Source organism: Carettochelys insculpta, chromosome 26, assembly GCF_033958435.1.
Source record: "Carettochelys insculpta isolate YL-2023 chromosome 26, ASM3395843v1, whole genome shotgun sequence".
Taxonomy (NCBI): domain Eukaryota; kingdom Metazoa; phylum Chordata; order Testudines; family Carettochelyidae; genus Carettochelys; species Carettochelys insculpta.
This window is the reverse complement of record NC_134162.1, coordinates 16,392,893-16,417,690: the sequence shown is the minus strand read 5'-3', so window position 1 is coordinate 16,417,690 and position 24,798 is coordinate 16,392,893. Positions and strand designations below refer to the sequence as shown.

At 50.0% G+C, this 24,798-nt stretch overlaps 1 protein-coding gene across 1 annotated transcript in view; it reads left to right on the top strand.

Moving 5' to 3' along the window:
* SYT6 (synaptotagmin 6) overlaps positions 1 to 24,798 on the top strand; it is a 147,390-nt gene that overhangs the window by 15,803 nt on the left and 106,789 nt on the right. Inside the window, exon 2 of the mRNA XM_074977514.1 lies at positions 21,176 to 21,268. The gene's annotated coding sequence lies outside the window, so the exon portion shown is untranslated. The remainder of the gene's footprint in view (positions 1 to 21,175; positions 21,269 to 24,798) is intronic.

Sequence of the window (24,798 nt, the reverse complement as noted above, 5' to 3'; positions counted from 1 at the left end):
TAATGATGCAGTGAAAGTCACTTGCTGCAAAATAACATCACTGGAATTAGTATTTTCTCTGACCTATGTTTATTGACCTTAGATAGTGTAATGATGCCTGATTGCATGAGAACCTGTGCCATTGCCTCCTGTGATGGCCCTGTGGTGTTCTTGTCACTCGCTGGCTTTGTTACATACAATTCCCTTGCTGCGTTGCCATGAGGGGTGCAGCAGTGGGACTTCTTCTTCTGGGAGTGCTGTCTTGGTGTAGGGAAAGGTGTGTCCAAGAGAGCTGATTTGCAGTCGAGTGAGGGGGATGGTTTGTTTTGGTGTTCACTGCTCATGTGGTGCATGCTGGGGTGAGTGTAACTTCCTTCAGATCATGATCTGCATTGGCTTCTAAGCTCAGTGGGTCAGATTGCCTTAGCCTCATCTGAGACACCTGCAACAGTCCCACTTTGCTGGGCTCCAAAGAAACAATCTTTGCATCTCATTCCCCTGAATTTTAAATGTTTAACAATCATCTCTATTCCCGAAGCCTAGCCATGGCATGAAGAAGGATGTGTGTCGTATATCTTCATAGCACCAAGAACCTAATTTATGTTTTTCTGTTGTTCCCCAATAAATCTTCCTTCCAAAGGCCAACACCGGTTCCTGGAGACATTTGATGCCTTCCACTCACTACATATGTTTCACATCACTGCATTGTCTCTAGCCAGCCACCACTCAAGCTGGGAACAGCAGCATCTGTAGTCCTGCAATGCAGTGATCTTTGTAGTTGCTGCATGGAAAGTTTTCTCTGGAAGACATGAAATCACACTAACAAACCTGTCTTAACACACACCAGGGAAACATTACCCTGGCCTGCTCCTGAGAGGCCCTGGAAATCTGCCTGCTGGCAAAACTCTTGCAGATTTAATTTTGAACAAATAACTATAGAAAAAAGTGGAGGAGTTTATTTAGGGTGTATTTATTCATCCACAGTGGGCTCCAGATGCCACGTCCTGCTCTTATTAGAATAACCTCAGCTCTTCTTTTACAGTTGGTCATATCCCTGTTTCAGGCTGCTGTCAGTATTGGAATCAATACCATATGGAGAAAGGCACCAAGTTATAGGGGTGGGGAGAGAAGTTTGACTTCTCCAGCAACTTGCTTTTGCACCTTTTCTCCAGAGCAGGGTGCAAGGAGCAGACATGGCTTCATGACTACAGTGATGGCACAGGAAAGAGATGAGACAAAACCTACCTGTCAACTGTGAGTAAACACTTTTCACACCACAGTCGCTCCATAGCTGGTCTCTCAGTCCTTATCCTCAGAATCCACTTGCACATCATCTTTGAAAAAAGGACCTGGGAGCTTAAATTCATAAGTTTGCGAGATACTAAAAATCATTAACTGAACAGGTGCCGGATTGATGGCTTATCACAACTGTCTGTAACCCGGCGAGCCCCCCCTGTTTTCTCTGTTGGCAGGGGTATTTACTGACCACTTCACCACAAAGGGAACTACACAACATGGGCCAGCCACTTACGCTAACCAATCTGTCACAGTTTGTATTTAGCTGTGACACTCTGCCCCTTTCCCAGACCTGAGGGAGAGCACTGGGTGGGCAGAAATTGCCTTTCGCCCCAACAGAAGCTGGTCCAATAAAAATATTCCCTCAACTGCCTCATTTTTGTTAATAACAGGCAGTCCCTGACACAGTTATGCTCCTGGGCCAGGCTTGGTTCAGTGTTCACCAGAAGCTCTGACACTTCCTGTTCATGAGAGCAGAAGGGTATAGGCTAGGGATGCTGCCAGAAGGAGGCAGAGAGGAGCTTCCAGCTCCTCTGCAGGGTGCAGTACCCACTGAAATCATGGAGACTCATGGCAAGTGCATGGGATAAATGTGAGTTCAAAAGCAACGGTGTCATCTGGGAGCCACTGTCTTATCTGTAAGCATGGGCTGAAGGCTGGCTGAGAGACAGGGAGATCATCTACAAGCCTAGTGTGGAGGAGGCTCTCACACTCAAGCTCAAGGGCCAGGACATCTCTCCAAATGTGGAGAGAGCAAGATTAGATCAGGAAGCAGAAGAGGAGCAACCCAGCTGATCTCTTTTCAGGCTGCTGTCTTAGGGCTTGTCTACACTATCTCCCTACTTCGAAGGGGGTGTGGCAAGTAGGGTGTTGGGAGTTTATTAGTGAAGTGCTGCAGTGCATATGCAGCACTTCATTAAGCAAATCCCATCTCCCGCCCCCCCCCGGCGGCAATGCGAAGTGTTAAACTTCGAAGTGCTGGCTTGCGTCTAGCCGCGGCTCACCTGCTGGTACTTTGAAGTGCCCGGGGTACTTCAAAGTCCCTTTACTCCTCAAAAATTTGCATATGCACCGCAGCACTTCATTAATAAACTCCCAACACCCTGCTTTACCATGCTCCCTTCGAAGTAGGGAGCTAGTGTAGACAAGCCCATAGTTTGAGAGGAAAGTCAGTTCTGGTCCAAAAGAGCCCTTGGCAACACAGCTCTGTCCTGCTGTGCTCCTGAGCGTCATGCATTTGCTCTGTCCTTCTCTGCCCTTGTCTAATCTGGTAGGTGGCATCTCAGAGGATGCATGTGAGGATAACAAAATCTGTAGAGTTGTTCCTAGGGACCTGAATTCAGAACATGAGCCTTCCTTGGTGACCAGCCTGTTCTCTCCAAAACCCAGGACTTCTCCCAGTCCTTTGCATTTGGAGAAATTCACTCTTTGAAAGTTGCTTGGCCTTTTACAGCATTATGTTTCATTTAATCTCTTGCTTTAAATTGAAAAGCTCAAAAAATCCCCACCTTGAAGCAGCAGCCTGCTTTTCAAAGTCTGTTGTTGCACTGAAAGGCTGCTGGATAATGTGCTCCAATGTGCTCTGCTGAAATATGGAATGGATAACAAGATGGGCTATAATTTCTGTCTCCTGTATGCTCTTTCTTGTTTGCACATCCCAGGCAGGAGCACTTGGAGACTGAGCTGAGTCACCAGAGTCTGGAATTAATGGGAAGAATTTTTCTCCCATTTGAGATAAATTAGGAGCCTTTCTGTGTATATGAAGATATTGGACAGAGGGGTGAGAAGAAGATTGAATGAGACTCTCAGATGCTCCTCTCCAATTGCAGCCTGGCGCTTCTCCCAGGTTTACAATGTAGTTTGAATGTTCAGCTGTAAAGCACCATGAAAATTTCCCCTGTCCCTTCAGGTGGGAGCAGACCCGGGGGCAAGTAGGAGGGGGAATGTCCCCCTGAGATGTTCTAGTGCAGTCAGAACATAGAAACATCAGTCTGGAAGGGCTGTCAAGCCCTTAGCAAGCTCAGCACCCTGTGCTCAGGCAGAACCAAGTAAACCTAGTCCATTGTGACCTGTGTTTGTCCAGCCTGTTCTGTCACATCCCCAATGATGGCGATTCCACAGCTGTCATTAGATGCCTGTTCCAGAGCTAAACTGCCATTATTGTTTCAAAGCTTTTCCTAACATCTAATCTAAATCTCTCTTCTCTCAAGGTAAATGCATTACTTCTTGTCCTGCCTTCAGTGAGATGGAGAATAACTCATCACCATTCTCTTTATAACAGTCCTTAACACATCAGAAGACTGCTATTAGATCTCCACTCAGCTTCCTTTTCTCAAGATGAAACATACCGAGGTTTTAACCATTCCTTATCAGTCAGGTGTTCTAAATCTTTGATCATTTTGTTGCTCTTCACAGGACTTTCTCTGATTAGTCCACATGTTCATAAAATGTGGCACCCAGAACTGGAAGCAGTTCTCCAACTGAGTTCTCACCAGTATCAAGTGGAGGGGGACAATGACCTCCCGTATCTGTCTTACAATATCCTTGTTCATCCACATCAGAATATTAGTCGTTTTCACAACTGTATTACCTTTTTGACTCCATATTCAATTTATGATCCACTCTTATCCTCAAAGGCTGTTCAGCAATACTGCCACTTAGGCCATGTCTACACGTGCCCCAAACTTCGAAATGGCCACGCAAATGCCACTTCAAAATTGACACGGCTTGCTGCCGCGCGTCTCGTCCAGACAGGGCTCCTTTTCGAAAGGACCCTGCCTACTTCAAAGTCCCCTTATTCCCATGAGCCATTTCGAAGTTTGGGGCACGTGTAGACACGGCCTAAGTGGCAGTACTGCTGAACAGCCTTTGAGGATAAGAGTGGATCATAAATTAAATATGGAGTCAAAAAGGTAATACAGTTCAAAGGTAATCAGCTCATGGGACTAAGGGGACTTCAAAGTAGGCAGGGTCCTTTCGAAAAGGAGCCCCGTCTGGACGAGACACGCGGCGGCAAGCCGCGTCAATTTCGAAGTGCCGCTGCCGCCCGCATGCTAATGAAGCGCTGAATATGCATTTCAGCGCTTCATTAGTAAACTTTGAAATGGCCATTTGCGTGGCCATTTCGAAGTTTGGGGCACGTGTAGACGTAGCCCTAGTCATTATTCCCCATATATAGTTATGCATTAGATTTTCTCCTTCCTCATTGAAGTGCTTCGCACTAGTTTTTACCAAATTTCAGTTTGTGGAATTCCCTGCCAAAGAAAGAAATTAGATTGGTTTTACGTGATTTGTTCTTGGAAAATCCATGCTGGCTATTCATCATAACCCTGTTAACCTCCAAGTGCTTACCAATTGTTCACTAATTAGTTTAAGTAGGGTTCTAGGTCTCAAAGTTAGGCTAGCTGGGCTATTGTCCACTTTGTTCCCTTTCTAAGGCGAGGTGCTATGGTCTACCCTTATCCAGTCCTGTGGCACTTCACCCACATTCCAGGAGTTCTCAAAGACAATCACTACTGGCTCCAAGATTGCTGCAGTCAGTCCGTTAAGTATCCTGAGGTCATGCTGGAGTGAATACATCAGGTGTAGCTATATCTTGTTGATGCATTCTTTCCATATTTTGCCTTCCTTCCCCTGATTGTTATCACCATGGCAAACAGGAGGTGTTGTTAGTATCCTTCCCTTCTGGTAGTCAGGTTTCTTCCTGTTTGAGATCCAGGTTTCCACAGATGTCCGCTCTTGAAGAAGCGATGTGTCCTGTATCTGTCTTCAGAGCCTCCCTGTTGCAGGATGCTACAGTGGGTCTGGCTTTCCACTGCTCCTTATACTTTTCCCAGAAGGGAATGGTGGAAGGAGGAACAGGTCTGGAGATGTTCCAGCCTCTGCTGTGAAGCCAGGGGTTCCCATCTGGCAGCGGCAGTGCTAATAAGCATCCTTCTCCAAGAGATGCATAAGGCCAGCAAAGTCATGACAAGCACAGATGTCTGACTTCTTTGCCAAGGAATCCACCCCCACAATTCCCAGCCTGGGGCTTGCCACACAGAGCTCTCTGCCCCTATATACAGGGCAGTCTATTCATGTCCTTGGCAGGGTATAGGGGTGCTGACACCCAGAAGACATCCATGTTAAACTCAAATGCTGGGCAGCGAGGAGCCTCAACATCGCAGAGCAAAGTACTGCACGCAGAGAAGTCTGCCAGTGACAGGGCATGGGAGAGAGAAACCACCGTTTTCAAAGCCACACAACACAACGGACTTACGGTCTGTGGTGTGAATGCTTCTTCCAGCGTGGCTCCTTTCTGCAAGAGTAGCTATGCCCCGCAAGCCAACAGGGTTGTGCCCTGTTGTTAAAGTAGGGAAATTTGTGTGCGTGCGTGCATGCATGCACAATGGTAGATATTGAGTTGGCTGGTGTGTAACCACCAGGGTTCAGGCTTTTGTTTCTGGTCAGATAATCTTAGCTACCTTCTTGCTTGCTGTGTGCCTGGCTCTGTTATCTCCCCTCTGCTCTTGTAACTCAGCTCAAACAACCACCTGCCAAACAGGGTGGTAATTGTGCTTTCCTGACATTAGCCATATATAGCATGTGAAGGGGCATGTGCTTGGCACTGCCTTGTGTGTCATAGCAATTCTCACCGCATGGCTCCCCCTACTGGCAGTCTTTCTGTCGCAGGGGTCTCTCTTCCCACAACTCAGCTCTCTGGCCAGGGTGTGAGGTGGTCCAGCCCTGCTGGGATAACTGATGGTCCAGCATAAACAGTCCTATGTCCTCATGAGAGCCTTTGACTCTCAAGTCTTTCCCCTTGTTCTCTCACTTTTGCCTGGACTTTCCGATTCCTTGTCCCCGCCTTGGGACTTATGCCACCCTGGCCAGGGGCTCGGACGGGACCTGAGCCCTCCCACTCCAGATTACAGCCCAGAGACCCTATGGCCAGCAGCCAAGTCAGTCCATCCAGTCATCTACATAGCCCAGCCAGTCGCGCCAAGAATTCCTGTTGGGATGGGGTGTGCTGGGTGCTGCACAAACATCCAGAGCACCTGACTTCAGCAGACAAGACAGGAGGGAAAAGAGAGGTCCAGAGAGGGGATATGCTCAGCCAAGGTCCCCCAGCTGGGAGCAGAAGCCAGGCCTGCCCAGGGTCCTCCCTGCATTGCCTCTCAGCTTAATGCATGTGGTCTAGCGAATGCAAATGGATGTGACAAAGGGCCCTCAAGTGGAAAGAGGCTCCTGCTCTTTGAAGAAGAGGTGCTCTGTGCTGATGGAGGTGGCTCTGTTCCTCAGTTGGGCTGGAGAGGCTTGTGCTGCTGTGACTCCTGGAGGGACTTGCATTTACCAACCTCAAACTGCACAAAGTTATTCTGATTGAAATGGCCTCATCCCTGTGGTGTGAGCCAAGGCAAGAGAGTGGAGGTGGGCTGGGAATCAGCAGTGAGTCTTCTCCCAAAGGTCAAACAGCCAACCACCTGTTGCCAGTGCCCTGTGTGTGACCTGAATACTAGTGGTCGGTTTCCTAGCGCAGCTGAGCTCTCCAAATCCCTTACCTTGCCACTAAGCACAGATGAAAGTGGAAGCTCCGAACTCCAAACAGCCCCAGCTGCAGCGAACTCTTGGACTCCTCAAGAGCCTGGTGCACCCAGCTGTGCTCGAGCTGTATCCCTCCTTGCCCTGCAGTGTTAATTAAGCTGGGAAAGGTCAGGGATTCATAATTCATGACAGGCTGCTCAAAGAAATTCCTCCAACTCAACAGTGGGGTCTCCCCAGTTTAAGGGAGTGTTCTCACGCTCCCGCAGTTCTGGGGCTGACTTTCTGCAAATAACATTGTTGGAAAAATCAGAGCAATGCAGAACATCAGCAGGGCCCCGGGACTCCACCCAAGAGGAGCCAGGAGCCAGACGGGGAAGAGAGAATATTTCCCCTGTCACTACCACGCGGCAGAACCTCTGCTCTGTGGAAGAGCTGCCTGGTGACAGGTGAGTTGGCCTGGGTGTTTATGGCATGCTCCCCTTTGCCTAGCAGGGCTTGTGAATGCCATCTCAGGGAGTATCGGAGGGGTAGCTGAGTGAGTTTGTATCTTCAAAAACAACTAGAAGACCTGTGGGACCTTATAGACTAACAGATAATTTGGGAGCATAAACTTTCATGGGCAATGACCCATTTCGTGTTCGTCGAAGTGGGTCTTTGCCCACAAAACTTTATGTTCCCAAAATATCTGCTAGTCTATAAGGTATCTCAGGGAGTGTGCTCCTGGGGACATGAAGGCGATAAGCCAGGCTGAGGGATTTTAGGACCTGAGTTGTGGTGCAGGGAGAGGAGCTGGCTTTCCTGGGCCTGCATTGCAAGTCAGTATCCACTTTTCTAGACCGCCATTTTTATGACTCAGGTGCACTGCAGGGCATGAAACATGAGGCTGAAGGCCTTGAAAGGCCTCAGGAAAGTCACTGCTGAGCCGGCTGCTGTGCTCCTTCCCCAGGGCAGGTGCCGATGTGAGAGTTGGCTGGGCCTGAGGCAAAACTGGCCATGACATCATGCTTTCTGGTATGGTCTCTGTACAGAGTAAGTGACTGGTTAGTTCTAGGGCCAGAGAAGGTGGAGTGACTGCTGCAGCCACCTTGGAGTTTGAGCTCTCTCATCCTGCTGCGACACCTTCCCTGTTGATAAATGTCCCCTGTTCTTCTGGAGTTACATTACAATAAACACCTTCCCTGTCTCAGTGTTTCTTCCTGAGCAGGGGCATCAGTGCCAACGAGGGAGGTGAGCAGAAAGGCCACTGAGTCCCAGGAGGACTTTGCCGTAGAGTCTCCTTTTGTGCTACCACACCCTGGCTGTTGACCAGGAGTTGAATGCCGGCTCTCGCTGGGTCTGACATAGCCTGGAGACACAGAGCAGACCAGGTGGCTCTGCTACAGTGTCCTGGGAGTTCTCCCTGCCGCCTGTGATACTTTGGGGTTTGAAATTAAGTGAATCACTTGGGCAAGGAAATTTATGAGGAAGGGGATGAGTTGATTCTTCAACTGACTTCCAGAGTATCTGCATCCTTCCTTCACGTCTCTCTCTTGTCCTGTACACTCGTAAGGGCATGGGTGTGCTTCGTTCTCTGGCTTGTGCAGCACCATGCACATTGTTCATGGTTAGCCAGCTTAACATGAGGAGGTTAGTGCTCATGCAGTAGCATGTACAGTCCTTCAGGCTCTCCACTTCCTGCGCTGGCTAGTGAGAGCAGAGACCCCCAGATGTTTCAAACTGTAGAGTAAATCACCTCTTTTCCATGCCTCTGGCATATAGAATTGGAAAAAGCTGGAAAGTCGTTCTACTTTCACTCTTCCAAAGGACCATACAGTGTAGACTCCCAGTAACAGCAAACTTCCTTACCATGTACATGGCAGGAAACTCCTTTAAATAGGATTATCCATGACCTTGGAGTAAATGGGGACCAGGGAGGGTAAAATCCCATGTGTGTCCTATAGAAGAGTCAATTAACCAAAGAAAAACAAAAAAAAACCAAACCAGTCACGTAGCACTTTAAAGACTAACAGAATATTTTATTAGGTGATGCTCTGTCGCTATTAACTGAAGAAACTCTGTACAGCAAGTCGTTGCTATTCAGGGCTGACCTATTGAGAACCGCCACTGCAGAGTCTCCTTATCAGTCTTGTGGGCAGAGCCAGTTGTACGTGCATTGGCCTACGAAAACTTATGCTCCAAAATAGCTGTAGGTCTATAAGGTGCCACAGGACTTCTTGGCTACGTCTACACGTGAAGCCTACATTGAAATAGCGACATCGAAATAGGCTATTTCGATGAGTAACGTCTACACGTCCTCCAGGGCTGGCAACGTCAACGTTCAACTTCGACGTTGCGCAGCACCACATCGAAATAGGCGCTGCGAGGGAATGTCCACACGCCAAAGTAGCACACATTGAAATAGGGATGCCAGGCACAGCTGCAGACAGGGTCACAGGGCAGACTAGCGCTTCCAGGGCAACAGCTAGCCTCTCCCTTAAAGGGCCCCTCCCAGACACACTCAGCCTGTACAGCATGCGGTCTGAGGAGCCATAGGCACACAGACCCCGGGCGACGCAGGCATGGACCCCCAGCAGCAGCAGCAGCAGCAGCAGCAGCAGCAGCAGCCAGAGGTCCACCCAGCCCTCCCGGCAGGAGCAGGGCTTTCCCTGATCCATGCCATGCGGGAGGCAGCTGAGCACCTCCTTGCTACACCGGAGGAGGAGCTGCCCCCAGGGCAGCAGGGCTCAACCCCCAACCCTGCAGCACCCCGCCCCCACCCCCGCCTCACACACCGGCGGCTGTGGAGCTACCCCACCAGCACCGACTGGTGGGAGCGGCTGGTGCTTGGGGAGTGGGACGACGACCGCTGGCTCAGTAACTTCAGGATGAGCCGGCAGACATTTATGGAGCTGTGCCAGTGGCTCACCCCCCCACTCAGGCACCAGGACACCGCCGTGCGGCGTGCCCTCCCTGTGGAGAAACGGGTCGGCATCGCTGTCTGGAAGCTGGCCACACCAGACAGCTACCGATCCATGGGACAGCAGTTTGGTGTCGGCAAGGCCACCATCGGGGCTGTCCTCATGGAGGTAAGAGAACCCACGGGGGGAGGGCAGGGCAGGGGAGGGGAGGGCCACACACACCCTGCTCACCCCTCATTGGTGCTCTCCCATGTGCTTCCCCTGCAGGTTGTGCGTGCCATCAATGCCATGCTCCTGCACAGGCTCATGAGGCTGGGGGACCCAGATGCCACCATCGCGGGCTTTGCCACGCTGGGCTTCCCCAATTGCTTCGGGGCTCTGGATGGGACTCACATCCCCATCCGCGCCCCACATCACAGTGGAGGACGCTACATCATTCGCAAGGGCTACCACTCAGTGGTCCTCCAGGCCTTGGTGGACAGCCGGGGCCGTTTCCAGGACATTTATGTGGGCTGGCCTGGCAGCACCCACGACGCCCGGGTTTTCCGGAACTCGGGCTTGTGCCGCGGGCTGGAGGCGGAGACCTACATCCCCCAGCGGGAGATCCCTCTGGGGGACACAACCATGCCCCTCTGCATCATCGCAGATGCGGCCTACCCCCTCCGGCCGTGGCTCATGCACCCGTACACGGGCCGTCTCTCCGCTAGCCAGGAGTGCTTCAGCCAGCGCCTGAACCACGCGCGCCAGGTGGTGGAGCGCTCATTTGGCCGCCTGAAAGGACACTGGAGATGTCTCCTGACCCGCCTGGATGCGGGCCCCAACAACATCCCCCTGATTGTGGGTGCCTGCTGTGCCCTGCACAATTTGGTGGAGAGCAAGGGGGAGGCCTTTTTCCAGGGCTGGGTTGTGGAGGCCGGCAGGGCCGACGTGCAGCCACCCGCTGCCCCCAGTCGGCAGGTGGACCCCGAAGGGACCCAGGTCCGGGAGGCCCTGCGGGCCCACTTTGATGATGAGGCTGTGGGGTGAACTCTGCCAGGCCCCCCACTGCCCACCCCTTCCTCCACCACACTCCCTGCCCCAACGCCCACAGCATGGAGCACCCAACCGCACCCCCCTCCCACTTTTCCTGGACAAATGACAGCACGCACTTGTGGCTGAACTTAAACTGCTTTTTCTTTTAGAACTTTTTTTTTTAACTCTAAATAAAACAAGAACAAACTATATACAATGTGTGGAACCAAAGTAATATGTACAAATAAAACAGTAGTAATAAAAAAGTTTGTTCACTAACAAAAAGAAAACCAGGGATGATAAAGGGGAGAACTATTTACATGAGGGGGATGGGGCAAACGGGGGGCACAAATTAATAAGTCCCAACTATATACAAGGGGGGGGGCCATGTCCCGGGCCCCTCGCCCCTAAAGTCCGGCACTGGGCATGGGCGGCCAGGAGCCCTGCTGCGGCCGCAGCCCTGTCTGGGGCTGGCTGGGGGCGGGGCGGACCGGAAGATATGCCCGGCAAGTCTCAGCTGGCTCCAGGGGTCCCTCGGCGCTCCGGCCCTCGGCAGTGGGTGACGGGGCGACGGCGGACGGGACGGCGACGTGCGGAGCAGCTGGTGGTGCGGCGGGTGGAGCAGGCAGGGTGGACGCTGCGGCGGCCGGCGCGGCATGGGGGGCCAGGTAGTCCACCAGGCGGTTGAAAGTCTCCATGTAGGCCCCCCATGCCTCTTGGCGCCAGGCCAGCTCCCGCTCCTGCAGGTGCAGGTGCTGCTCCGCAACCTCCAGCTGCCGACGGTGGATGGCCAGCAGCTGGGGGTCTGTTGCCGTCGGCTGGTGGTGGCGCGGGGTCCGCCGTCTAGCCCGCCGTGGGACCAGTCGGTCCTCGGCCGAGGGACTTGCCTGGAGCGATGGCCCCGGAGGGGTCTCCGGGATGAGTGACGCCTCGCCGGCGCTCTCTTCCAGCCCTTCTGATGGTGCAGGGGCGGGACACAGGAGAGGAGGGGGGGAAGAAGAATGGAGACAGGCGTTAGTGTGGGCCCCGAGCCGTGGCCTTTGTCCCCCCAGCCCTGTGCTGCAGGTTCCCCATCCCCGTCCCCGGGAGATGCTGCTGTGATGGATGGGGTTCAGGGGTCCCCCTGCACTGCACCCCGTCCCCTGGTGGGAGCGACTCTCACTTCACTCCGCAGGGTCTGACAGGAGAGGTTTCTTAGGCCACAGATGCCCAGTTTCTCCCAGGAGTGACAGCACCAGCTGTCAGAAGAGACAGTCCTTCCAACCCGTCCTGGGGAGAAGACCCCAAAGGGTGCCCCTCTGGGGTGTAGCTTTCCCCCTCCTCAGGCTGGCTGCCTTCCAGCTCTCCCTTCCCCTAGCCTCTACCTGCGGCCCCCCCCCCCATTCAAAGCCAGAACGGCTCCTCCCTCCTCTTTGTTCAGGGCAGAGGTGTCACATGCCAGTTGTAGCCCCATGATCATCCTTTGCCCCTGGGAGCTATTCGGCTCTTGTTGCTCATATCTAGCCTGAGTCTCCCTTTTGCACTCCCCCCACTCCATCACATGCTGCTGCTGCTGCTGCTGCTGCTGCGGGGTGTCCCACCCCCTCCTCCCGGGGGCCCCTCGAGGTTCCGCTCCCCCCTGCCCCGGGGATGGGGCATGGCACTGTCGTGCGGGGTGGGGGGGGGGCAGGGGCTGATGCACTGCTGTGGGGGACATGGCCCTGCTGTCCTTGGGGACATGGCCATGTGAGCATGTGGGGGGCCCTGGACACATATCTATTACCCCCGCCCCTCAAGCCCAGGGGTGTCCACCAGAGGGGGGTACATACCTGTCGGTCCACTCCCACGGTCCGGAGATCCCCAGGGGGCGGAGGCCCGGCTGCTGCTCCGGGATGGCAGGAGGAGGATCTGCAGCCTGGATTCTGCGGAGGAGGAGCCCCCCCCCCCCTCCTCCTCCTCCTGCCGCGATGGCCCGGGAGTGGGCTCTGGGGGGGGCCCCCGGGGTGCGGGGCTTACCTCTGGGGCGGACTCCGGCTGCAGGGCCTGCTGGGGCTCGTCGGCCGAAGTATCAAGGGCGACCGGAGGGGAGGAGGTGTGCCGGGGGCTCAGGATGTCCCTGAGCTCCCTGTAAAAGGGGCAAGTGACGGGGGCGGCCCCAGATCGGCCGGCCGCATCCCGGGCCTGGGAGTAACCCTGCCGCAGCTCCTTCACCTTACTCCTGACGTGATCAGGAGTGCGGGCAGGGTGACCCCGGGCAGCCAGGCCCTCGGCCAGCCGAGCGAACGCATCCGCGTTCCGCCTCTTGCTCCCCATTACCTGGAGCACCTCCTCCTCGCTCCAGAGCCCCAGCAGGTCCTGCAGCTCGGCCTCCGTCCAGGAGGGGCCCCGCTGCCGCTTCCCAGCCTGGCTGCCCACCTGGCTGGGCTGGCTGCCCTGGCTCCCCTTGGAGGGGTGTCCCCTGGGGGCGCTGGGGGGGCTGCCGGGCGGCCATTGAGGGTCCTGTGGCTGCTGAGGGACGTGCAGGCTGGCCGCATGTCTGGGCTGCTGCCTGCACGTGCTCTCAGCTTCCTGCACAGGAAGGGAGGGGGAGGGGACCTTTAAGGGGCCGCTCCACGCAGCCACCATTGAGCTGAGGGGCTGCAGAGAGCATCTCTCAACCCCTCAGCTGATGGCCGCCATGGAGGACCCCGCAATTTCGACGTTGCAGGACGCGCAACGACTACACGGTCCCTACTTTGACGTTGAACGTCGAAGTAGGGCGCTATTCCTATCCCCTCATGGGGTTAGCGACTTCGACATCTCGCCGCCTAACATCGAAGTTAACTTTGAAATAGCGCCCGACGCGTGTAGCCGTGACGGGCGCTATTTCGAAGTTAGTGCCGCTACTTCGAAGTAGCGTGCACGTGTAGACACGGCTCTTGTTGTTCTCTAAGATACAGACTAACACGTCTGCCTCTCTGATACTTGACAGATTTATCTTGTGGTCCACTATGCTCCCTAGATCCCTTTTTGCAGTACTTCTTTCTAGGAAGTCAGCTACACAGCTGATGAGCAGAGCACCAACAGCTGGCAGCATGTATTTCTATTGGTGGTGCACATCTGCATATGCCTTGGTGCACATAACAAACTTTATTTGGCCCATGGATGGAAAAAAATTACAGACACCATTGGTAGCTAGGCCTACCTGCTGCTTCCCAGAGACAGGGCATCACTTACTGGAAGTGACAAGATTGCATAGTGTTGGGGAAAGCAGGTAACAAGAGTATTTAGGAGGTTGCTAAATCAAGAGCAGCCAAGTCCCATGACAGCAGGGATATGCTAAGGTGAGATGAGATGCCATAAAGACTCTTGTGATGCTGGCAAATCGCTACTCTCTGCACTGTGTTCTCCTGGGCTGTCCGCCATCTCTCTCTGACTGCATGCTCTGGGGGCCATCCTTGCCTGGACAGGGCCCAACACATTGTGGCCTGGTGCTTCCATTTGCTGCCACAGTGCAAATAATCCGCCTTGTCCAGGTACTGAGTGCTCTTGGACTGAATCACCAGCCTTGGCACCACCATGGTCCTGGAGTGTGGCAAGCTGCTTCCTTAAAATCTACTGAAGTTGCTTGTCCTTGAACCAAAAAAGGAATCTCAGTTCCTAAATCCCCAGAAGAATCTTTTGTTCTCAGCATTTTTAGAGAAGACATTGCACCAGCACTGAGCTAGTGAGGAAGCTACTCCAAGGCTGCAGATCAGGCATGGTGGTTACCTGAAGAAGTGGGGATCTGTCTAAGTATGTGCATCTCTCTCTTTGCTTCTTCCCCTGCTCCTCCTCCTCCACTCTCATTCTGGAAAATTGTACCAATTTAAGATCTGCTGGTGTTTATTTGGACACTGTGACCACTTTCAGGACAGCATGCCCTTTAGCTGAGCTGCCAAGTGAAGGCTGATAAAATGAGATTTAGGGCTGGTCCTGTGGCTGTCAAGTCCCCTCAGTTTCTGGGGCTTATGTTGCAGAGCTGGATCTTTTAAAAGCCAGAGTCATGTTTTGTTTTTTGATTGGTGGAATAACCGATGCCATAAGCTTCCTAACTCTATAGGGAAAGAGATGGAATGTTGCTTACCAGGAAGACGATCTTATTATGTCAGATGTTTAAGACAAACCTGTAACATTAATATGGGACTAGATCTATTGCCTCTACACAGGCAGGGCTCCCAGTGACAGCCAATGTGGGAGATGCATCTATCCCTTTATGTGAGCAGTAGAAGACTGGCTATAGCAACCTTGGTCAGCTTGTGGAGGGATCTGTCTTTATGCTGTTAGACAGTGTTTCCTAAACTTAAATCATTTGCTTAACCCTTTTGGGACTTTGGCCATATTGGCATACCCCCTCTCCAAGTGCTGTCTGAGTGCTTATCTCCTGATTTTTAGTATTTTATTTTCTGCCATGTACCCCTTGAAATCCTTTGCTTACCACCAGTGGTACGCATGCCACGCTTTGGAAAACGCTGCCATAAGAGAAAAAATAAACTACTGGAGTTCCTTCTATTTTGATATTTTATAATTAGGGGCTTTGTTCATTCAAGAATGTTAAACCATCACACAATAAATGAAACCATGAGCTTAGTAAACTTCTCTAAATATCACTGAACCAATTAGTATGTATCTCAGAGCACGAGATATATGTGAACATAAAATTCCCTGTTAAATTACAAGTGAAGTGGGTTGAGATATGATAGATGGGTAGAATGGAAATGTACTGCTGCATTTGTGAGACATACTGCTTCTGATTTAACAGCAACTACAACACAAAATTCACTGTGTCACTAACACTAGCTAAATTAACATAATACTGTCACAAAACCACAAAAATGCTGGCAGACATGCTGTAAAGTGCCTGCTAAACCAGGAGATGTAGGCTTGGCCAGTTCTGACTTATTATGGAGAAACGATGGATGAAGGAAAGATGGACTCTGTTACTGGGGAAGTGTTAGTTTTCATATAATTGTAGCCATTATTGGAGTTGTGCCTAGAAATGAAAGTCTTGATTGTACAGAAATATTACTGCCTGCTCCATTACTTTCAGATTGTCCTCTTATAACCTGGAAGAAAAATGATGGGTTTGCCATCTCTCTGAAGTGGGGAAAACCATGTGCCTTCGTCAGAGTGGACTAACAAAAGCATTGTTGTTATGGTGGCCTGGTCAAGGTTTCTTTTATCAGACTGTGCCAGAGACACGTGTTTGACCCCCCATAACCATAAGGTACTCTGTCTATTACTGTGCACATTCATAAAATATTCTCATGTGAAAGAGATGAGGTATGTGGGGGAATGTCTGTTGGTGGAAGTGACAAGCTTTCGAGCATCACAGCGCTCTTCTTAAGGTTTGGGGAGGGAAACTGAAGTGTCTGAGCAATGTACAAGTTAGGCAGATTCTTTAAGCACAGAGGTAAACATGTGACCTCTTAAAATGAAGAGGGCAATTGAGAGCTGGATTGCTAAAGAGAAGAGACTTATACATGATGTAGGGCAAGCAGGTAATTAAAGTATAGCAAGTGGTGGCTTTTATTACAAACTGTAATGAACCATAAAACCAGTGGCTCTATTGAATTCATGGTTTTCATGGATCTTGGAAGGTATGTTGTGTGGGTATCAGCCATCGTAGCAACAGTGATAAGCCCACAGCTTTTGGATTTCTTCCGGCAGAGTCTGGTGTCCCTTTAAGTTGACGCATCTGGTCTGTGATGAGCATGGCAAGGCTGGGTGATGAGCACGGTGGGGCTTGTTTGAAAGTCAGGTGGATAAGGAAAGATTTCTTTCAGCATGTGAACTCCATTGAGTATGTATTGTAAGAGGTTTTGATGATCCTCATACGGTAAGAGCTACCGAAAGAAAATTACAGCTATCGTATACTATCAGTTGGAATGTGGAACATCCAAACACTGTGGGTGACTGGAAAGTTAGAGTTTCTTTGAAAGGCCATGGAGAGATAACGATGAGATATATTTGGACTAGTGGAGATGTGTTGGATGGCATCAGGAAAGGTGTGCAGTTGCAGAGTCATGTGGTTGGGGAATGAAACGAAGAATGAAGCTGGAGCTGGATTCCTTCTTAGCAAAAGAGCTAGAGGAGCACTGTTAGGATACAAATTGGTGAGTGCAAGAATGATGGTTGTGAGATTTGAAGCAAAACCATTCAACATCTCAGTCGTTTAAGTGTATGCACCCACGGTGGGCAGTACGGAGGAAGAGATCAAGCTATTCTATAGAGACTTGACAAAGATGCTGGAGGAGATACCGAAGAGAGATGTGTTGATCATTGGTGGAGATTGGAATGCGAAGGTTGGAACAGATAATGAAGGTTGGGAGAAATCATGGGAAGGTTTGGATGTGGAGAAAGAAATGAATGAAGTGAGAAACCACTAGAGTTTGATGCGGAGCAGAAGATAGTGATCTGCAACACGAGATTCCAACAAAAGTACTGTAGGAAGTGGACATGGTGATCAAACATTGGGAATTCCAAAAACGTGATAGACATGATCTTGATGATAAGCTGGGTAACATCAGTACAGCAATGCTGACATTTCCAAGGAGTACATACAGACTCATACCACAATCTAGTGATTGTGAGCATCAAGATGAAACTAAGAGAAAGTATAAGACACAGTTCAAGAAAAGAAGAGACGTGGCCAGGCCAGTCAAGGAGGAGATAGGGAATGTGTATAGAGTAGCGTTCAAAGAGACGATTAGCAAAGCAGGCACAGAGAAAGACTTCGATGACAGAATCAAAGGGATAGCCACAGCAATAGAAGAGGCAATTGAGCAGATGGTTCCAGAAGAAGAGAAAATCAATAAGAAGGGGATTATGCAGGAGACACTGCAATTGGTCCAAGAGAAGAGAGCACTGAAGATCAGAAGGGATGTTTCCAAGAGGGTAGAAGAGCAATATAGAGTGAAATGCAACAAGTTAAGGGGCCAGAATGGTTAAGGCAAAATGGTTACAGAAGCAGTGTGATGATATAGAGAGGTATTATGATGAATGTAAGCCTAGGGATGTGTATAAGATGATCAGGAATATTAATAGAAAGTGGTAGCTAAAGCAGATGGCGATCAAAGATGAGAATGACGAGGTGCTCATGAACAAGGAGGAGGTTGTGCAGTGATGGACAAGTGAAGGAGTTTTGCCTTCTCCCTCCTACATGTTTCCCAGGCCTGGCTGGGCTCTTGGCATCTAGACGGAACACCTGCTCTCGTGTAGGCAAGCCGCCAGGAGCTGTGTTGTTTTGATTAGGTGTTTTTGAGAGTTCATGTTCAAGGACTGGGAGGGTTGATGTGGCTTTTTTAGAGATAGTAGTGCTGAGCCAGTTATTGTAGCTATTGTAGCTGACTGCTTTTCTCATAATAATGTGCTCTCACTTGGTTATAAAAGCTGTGACAATAATAAACTCAGGGCCTTCAGACAATAGAACTGTTGGCCCCCTGCTGTCTATGTTCGTCTTTGTCTTTCATCCTTCGCGGTATCGCACCTCTGGGACCTGTCACTAAAAAGAAATACAACAGACAAGATATTGCACTGGTCTATATACAGCACAGTTGGACCCAAGTGTCTCAGGGGGACTGGTCAAAGAACTGAAATCTCCAAGCATCGAGAGTGAGACTGATATGTTGAAGGCGGAAGTAGAAAGAGCAGTGAAACCACTAAAGAACAACAAGAGCCCTGGAAATAAGATCACAGGAGAGATGATCAAATATGGAGGAGAAAGTACAATTCAGGAAATACACCATGTGTGTAATATAGCGTGGAAACAAGGGCAGACACCTAAGGAATGGACAAGATCCATGCTAGTGACAATGCACAAGAAAGGAGGGGCATTGGAGTGCAAGAACTACAGAACAATTGCCCTAACAAGTCACCTAGGCAAGGTGCTGATGATGATACTGATGGAGAGATTGAGATCACAGATAGAAGAACATCTAGCAGATGACCAGGCAGGATTCAGGAAAGACAGAAGTACCATACAGCAGATATTGGAACTAAGACTGATAATGGAGAAAGCTCAACTAAAGACCAAGAACATCTACAATTGCTTCCTTGATTTTCAGAAGACATTTGACAGTATATATCAGAAAGTGACTTGGGCAGCGTTGGAGTTGTATGGAGTGGATAGCAGACTGATACGGTTGTCGAAGGATATTAGTGACAATGTGGAGGCAGCGGTGAGAAAGTGCAGAGTTGGGAAGTTGGTTTAGAACGAGTAGAGGTATGAGACAAGGAGATCAGTTATCACCCAGTGTCTTCATCACACACAAAGAGAGAGCAATGGACAAGATCAAGGAAAGGTAGAAGGGGTGCCTGTGCATGGGATGAGAATCACCAACTTGAGGTTCACAGATGACATAGTTATCATTGAGGAAGATGAGGAGAAGCTAGCGAGAATAGTGCAGGTGCGAAACGAGGAAGGGAAGTGATACAGCCTGATCATAAACATTGATAGAATGAAAACAATGGTATTTGCAGATAAGGAAGTAGGAAGGAGGATCAGTGTAGATGGGATCGAACTAAAGAATGCAGAGAAGTTCACGTATCTGGGGAGCAATGTGACATAAGATGTAGACTGTAAGAAGGAAATAGCGACTAGAATAGGGAAAGCAAGAGCAAGTTTGAAGGTGACGGATAAGACCTGGAAAAGCAAAGTGATTAGCTCGGGAATGAAGCTGAGTGTCTTAAACATGTGTAATCAGCAGCACGTTGTATGGATGTGAGACATGGGTGATAACGAAAGATTCAAAGAGAAGAATATTGGCATTCGAGAGGAGTTGCTATAGAACGATCCTGAGAATAGGATGGATGAGGTCACCAATGAGGAATTATTTAGCAAGAGACAGCTGAAAGAGAACCTACTGCAGGAGGTCATACAATGGAAGTTACAGCTATTTGGCCTTATCTGCTGAATGAACAATGAACAAAAAGCCAAGACCCTGGTATTCAGCATAATGGACAGTTCGAATAGAAGAGGCAGACCCCACACAGAATGGGTAGATGATATAATAGACTGCTGCAGAGCTAGACTGCAGAAACTAAGACACTCTGCACTGGACAGGGAAAGATGAAAGGAAATAGTGAGGGAGGCTTTGGACACCAATGGGCACTGAGCCCATGGTTGATGATGAGGATGATACAGTAAGAGTAGGATGATAAGTGATAGCAGCTAGTTAGTGTTTTTTGCCCAAGTTCTACCACTGTATTTTGGTGATGTATTCCATGGTCACTTAAATAAACTCAAAGCTATCAGCATCCTCCTGAGCCACCACCTTCCTACAGCAACTGATGGTAAAGTCTTGTGTTTGGGATAGTGTGAGGCAAAATCCTGCAGTCATTCTCCTGCACGCAGCTCCTGCAAGGGGAGAGTCAGTAGGAGTTCTCATTGTTGACTTCAGCAGCAGCAGCAGGATAGGACTGGAAAACAGCAACTCTAATCTGGTTAAGCACAGCTGCAGCTGCCTGCTCAGGAGAATGGGGCTGAATAAAGGACCTGCGGAAGTACATGGCCAGGGGAGCTGTTCTGGCTTTTGAAAACAGAATATACTGGCTGGACTGAGTCTGTGCAAATTGATAAGCGCTGTCTGGTGTGTGTGCTTCTCTCCCGGCCAGGGGATAACCCCCTCTCAGCAGGCCTCAAATGTAGATCATTTCTCCTTTGCTCTTTGTCCTAGTATGTTTGCAAAAGAAGGAGCCATAGGAGCTATAAGTCTGGAACAGACGCACAGCACAGACAGAACCCATTAAGTTCACATTGTAAGAATCCAGTCTGTCACTTTAATGAGTGCTTCAGGGAAATTTACAATTACTTACAAGAAAATTGATTTGTAGTCCCCAAAGCAAACTTCCCCCTGCTAGGAGAGGGGCTCTAAGGAGACTCTGCTGGATTTGCAGTTTTGTCATTTCATCTTTTAAATGAATAGCTGGCTGTTTTCTGACCCGTGCCCATTTAAAGTTATGGTTATCTATTTTTGTTATGCTTCCCGCTTTTCAGCTTACATTACTTATCACTTGATCTTCACTTGTGCTATCCATGCAAGCTGCAGTGCCACATTTATCACAACCACTGCAAACAACTTCTTATCTATGTAAAGTTTTAATTGCAGTTTTATTTTTTCCTAAGGTATTTGCATAATTATACATAATTTTATTATCACTATAAAATATACAAGTCTCTCTGTAGGTAGTTTGTATCTCCTACCCTCGTCAATCAGATATTTTTGCTACCCTGCATTCTGGGAATGATGAAAATTCGGGAATGAATTGTCACACAATTGTGTCCACTACAATAGTGGTACAGTAAAATGGTGGGAGTTGTGGCCTGCGCATTCAGTGAGCGAGAGCCTTGCTGTGCGGCAATGCTCCTTGAACTCTTTTATAGTGAATGAGCAATAGGCAAACTCTGTGGTGGTGTCTTACATAAGTCATATTGCGTGAAATATATCTCAGTTACGGCATATTCTTTTCAGGAAGGTCATAGAGCTGAGAGAGACCTGTGGAGTTCAGCCAGTGAACAAGAGAGAAGAAGTTCCAGCCAAAGCCCTTGGGCTAAAAGCCATGAAGTAAGTGTATTGTGCGCTACTTGTGACCTCCTGTGAGGACACCAACTCAGCTGTTCCACAGCACCATGTGCTTTTTAAGAAGAGAAGCATGCTGTGTGGACAGAAAGACCAGGTGAGTGATTGCAGCAGTTTTATAGGCATCTCTTTGCAGGTCTGGACTATTTATTTCATATAGTAACTTCGTAAAACAAAGGAAGAGAGATGCCTCTAAAGCCAAGTGTCTTAGTGTAGTTTGTCTCTAATGACCCCTAATTACCCCTTTTGCCTTCTCTCCAGTGGTGCCGAGGTTCCCTGAGTCTGAATTTTTCTTTGCATATGGATCCATTTTGGCTCGTGGTTTGCTTGTCACAGTTTTCCATTGAGGACATACTACTGCATAAAGAGCAACATTCCTAGGGGTCTCCAAATGGCCAGTGAGAGCCAGAGGTACTGGCAACTTGAGTAAACAGCAAATAATGAATACGTCACAGGCCACAAATCCTCTAAATACCTAATAATTCACTCTGTGTTTCCCCTCTGTAAATGGTGAAGTATCAGCCACTCAGTGAAGACAAGTATCCGAGAAGCTTATGCTCCAAAATATCTGTTAGTCTTTAAGGTGCCACAGGGCTTCTTGTTGTCAGTGAAGACAGATTGTCTTGCAAGTTTAGTTTTAATCAGATCAGTACACCAGGTAAAGTGAAGATAACAGAGAATGACAATATGGAGCATTCAGAGGAGAATAATTCTTTTGTAGCCAGTAGCTTGTCCTGTTTGCGTGCACAGATCATGAAATCAAAGGCAAGCACCATACTGGGTAATTTATTTATCATTTCATAGAAGAAAAATGATTTGTATATTTTGAAAATATATTATTACGGCAAGTGGCAGTGGTGCTGTTCTGCAGTTTTCCAAGTTCTCTTTTTTTCGTATGTGAACAAGTGTTCAGTCTTAGGAAGCAATGTTGTGTTGTTGTAAGTTCCACATTTGTCATAGATCTACAGAGTCGAGTCTGCACCCCAGCCTGTTACAAGTCTGTTGAAAGTGACCCTTTTCGTGTGCTAGCCCCTGGGGACACATCTACTTCTACAGGGGCAGGCCTGTGGCCTCCAAGACTTGGGAAGTGGGCCTTTTGGCATCAGCAATCCAAGTCTCTCTCCATGGCTCCCAGTAGCAAACCCAGCCAAACCATACTCCTACAGAAGTTTGTCCTGGATCCGTTCCAGGCACACTGAGTATTTGCAGCAGCATAAATTAACACGCAACTTGTTTTTGAGGCTGGAATCTTAGTGTTCAGCATTTGTGTTATTAATTACCCCTGGAGGTGGGGTTGATGGGAAGGGTTTTCTCATCAGTTTCATGGATTTGAGAGTGGCGGTCATATGGGGGGTGAGCCATGAGCTGAGTATCTGAGACCCCAGTGCTGGTAGGAGATACCTGTCCAGACTGGGTGGTAGCCGTGGGTTGCCTGTGGGTGAGAGGAGGTTGGCGCTTCCTGTGCCCTTCACCCTAGGTGAGATGGGCTGTGCAGAGGGTGAGCGCTGAGTTCACAGTCTGTGTTCAGGTATGGGCAACACAAAGACACTGAACCCATCTGACCATGAGGCACTCTGTAGGTTCACACTTGCCCCCAGCATCTGGCCACAGGCTGCTCCAGTGCTCATGGTCTCCTGTGTCTGCCTCTCTGGGCCTGAGCCCCAGCTTCCCCACGCGTACACTCCTGTTGTGTCCCCAGACTCCGCGCTCTGAGGAGTAGTGGTTCAGAGCAGGAGAGCCAGCCCCTCAGACAGGCCAAGCAGTGGGAGGCTTGGGGAAGGGTGGGGCTGGCCCTCAAGTCAGGGCCTTGTGCAACTCTGCCCTAACAGCTGTTTGGCCATTGCTTGGCCTGTCTGAGGGGCTGGCTCAGCGCTCACCCTCTGCACAGCCCATCTCACCTAGGGTGAATGGCACAGGAACCGCCAACATCCTCTCACCCACAGGCAACCCACGGCTACCACCCAGTCTGGACAGGCATCTCCTACCAGCACTGGGGTCTCAGATACTCAGCTCATGGCTCACCCCCCACATACAACCGCCACTCTCAAATCCATGAAACTGATGAGTAGAACCTCTCTGGCATCCACCTCTCTCTGGCATCCCAGCATCTGGTGGGATTCGGAGGCAGCTGGTTTGTGCAGAGCCTGGGAGAGGTAGGGCTGACAGAGAAATTCCAGCTTTGCAGCAACAAGCCCAAATATACACAGACCTGAAGCATCTCAGTAGTGCCCGAGTTGTATGTCTGTGACTTCTGGGCCTCCTGCCCCACCTGGGCTCTTGTCAGGGCTGGGCAGGCAGAGTCTTTTTGCTGGACAGAGATGTGCCTCCTCCACTCACCCCCAGGGATGGTGTGGTACCAACAGTTCTAGCAGCAGCAGACTGACCTGCCATCTAGGTACTTACAAGCCCCATGATGAGATGGAACAATGGAGGATTCATGTGGGACTCACCATTCCCCTCCAGGCTGTGGTCAAGAGACCGGCACAGCCTGCAGCTGGGCTCAGGACACTAGGGATCTATGCATAGCTCTGTGGCTGGCCTGCTGGGTGACCTGAGGCAAGTCACATTACTGCCCCATGCCTCAGTTTCTTCTTCTGTCCAGTGGAGAGGATGCTCGTTCCTCCCCACCCTTTGTAAAGTACCTGGAGAGCCCCAGCTGCAAAGTTGCAAAGTGCTGTTGAACAAGTATGCAGTGGCAAATTTTTGGGTCTGGTGCAGTGCATTGCTTTGGCTCCCAGCAAGTATGGGGGTTGGGTTACTGCTCCCTCCTTAGGCTCTCTCTGCAGTGCCTGAGACGAGTCCATGGAGGTACAAATGCCACTCAGACATTCAGTGCCAACACCTGCAATGATCAAGCTCCTTTGCACCTGAGCCTGGAGTCACTTTTGTGTGCTAGGCAGCTGTGTTGCACTCTCATGTTTGCAGAAGTTTTGATTTAATTCTGCACAAATCCGAGATTAAGTCTTCAGTGCTCAGACGGGGCCTCTTCAGCGCTGTCATTTGAATGAATGTTGGGATTTCAGCAGCCTTCCTTTGCATCAGGAGAGCAGCCAGAACTCAATGCAGTGAGAAATCTTGCCAAGCCACTCTAGAGAGAACGCATGCTAGCTGTGATGTTGAGACAGGCAGGGCCTGAGCATGGGCCTGGAAAACCAAAACCCCTGGGATCTAATGCGTGGCTGATGCTGGCTCTTGGACAGAAGGACTTAGGTGCTGGAAGTGCTTAGCACCCACTACTCCAGCTGAGGTCAGAGTCAGACCCTTGCCTCTGATGCAATGTTATAGCCATCCAGTGGGAACTGAGTCACCTGTGCCCTGCCTCTTGGGAACAAGGAGAACAAACTTGTTCATGTCTGTCTCTGGACACAAGAGTTGAGTCACATTACTGAATCCTGTGTTAGTCCATCCTTTAGAGTGAGGCTTGAGCATGTTACTAAGTTAGCCCTGGATCTTAGTTCTGCCTCATCTAGAAAGTAGGCACATATTGTTCCTCCATTGATTGCCCAATATCCTCA